Source organism: Etheostoma cragini, chromosome 22, assembly GCF_013103735.1.
Source record: "Etheostoma cragini isolate CJK2018 chromosome 22, CSU_Ecrag_1.0, whole genome shotgun sequence".
NCBI classification, from domain to species: Eukaryota; Metazoa; Chordata; class Actinopteri; order Perciformes; family Percidae; genus Etheostoma; species Etheostoma cragini.
In genome coordinates, this window is record NC_048428.1 from 21943963 (window position 1) to 21945358 (window position 1396).

General features: G+C 35.9%; 1 protein-coding gene across 1 annotated transcript in view; it reads right to left on the reverse strand.

Moving 5' to 3' along the window:
• Nucleotides 1-1396, reverse strand: part of LOC117938297 (regulator of MON1-CCZ1 complex-like) — a gene marked incomplete at its 5' end in the record, with an annotated part of 8839 nt that overhangs the window by 1450 nt on the left and 5993 nt on the right. The gene's annotated exons all lie outside the window — the stretch shown is intronic.

The window sequence follows — 1396 nt, forward strand, 5'->3', positions numbered from 1 at the left end:
AGAGAGAGAGAGAGAGAGGGGGGGGAGATTAATAAATAACTTTAATATTTGGAGATAGATAATATTAAATAAGACAATTAAAGAAAGAGAGACAACAAATGAGCAACACTGAGTTCTGTTGAAGGCCACTTCAATAAAGAGATATGGGAAAATATTGAATTATTAGAAAATAAATATGTAAACAAAATAAAAAATAAAAAATTCAAAATGAATAAATGTGGAACCATTAAATAAAAGAAATTGTTACTGAAAGTTGAACTTAATTTTTCAAAATAAAAACCTAAACTGACTTTTTAATTTCTTTATTCTCATTTTCATTTATTTATTTCTCTCCCCCTCTCTCTCTCTCCCTTCCTCCTTCACTCCCTCTCTTCCTCCTTCTTCCAGGACGCTAAACAATCTAAAAATGTTCCTCTAGTAACAAAACATAAATAAGAAAAGCAGTAAAAAGTTACTTCTTTCTTATTTATGTTTTATTACCTTTTTACGGATTAGCGGCACATAATTAAGACGAATGATAAAAGATGATTTTTGACACCAGATGGTCCCAAATTCTTTTTTTAAATCGATCTCTACGACTGTCCGTGATGTTTTAAATGTTTATGAATTAGTGCAATAATTGAGAATCTCTGGGTTACATGGTTGCCATGGCGACGTCCCTCTCCGACAGGCTGAGTTTGGCGGGTTTGGGGACGACCGGCAGCTCGATCTCAAACTTGTACATCTTGGACATGGTCCCGTTCTTAAAAACAACAGAAAAAACAGGCGAGGATCTCGTAAGTCAGGTGTTTTGTTGTTGGATGAATGTCAACGTTCTTCTGTCTGACTGCGTAGAGTAATAAACAAAGAAATGTGTTTGTAAAATATGAAATCCCACGTTAGGGATAGACCGATTTGGATATTTTAGCAACGATGACGATTTTATATTCATCAGCCATAGCCGATGACTCATACACCGATATTTGGAGCCGATATTGCTTTTGCGCCCTCAACTTCCATTGTAGTAATGTATTAATAATGATGCCATTTCTTTAAAAATAATAAACAAAAACAGAGCTCAGTGTCACTTCAGCAATCACCTTACATTAGAGCCCGACCGATATATCAGCGGGCCGATATTATTGGCCGATATTAGGCATTTCCCAATATATTCATTTATCACAATCATATGTAATGACAAATAAATGATTCTGATGAATGAATATTTAAAAAATAAAAACAGACGGTCAACCATGTCCTCAAAGATGGCGTTACATAGTCTGTCCACTAGAGGACGCTCTTCAACTTCCCTGTTAGTGATGGTGTTACATAGTCTGTGCAGTCTGTGTGTGTGTGTGTGTGTGTGTGTGTGTGTGTGTGTGTGTGTGTGTGTGTGTGTGTGTGTGTGTGTGTGTGT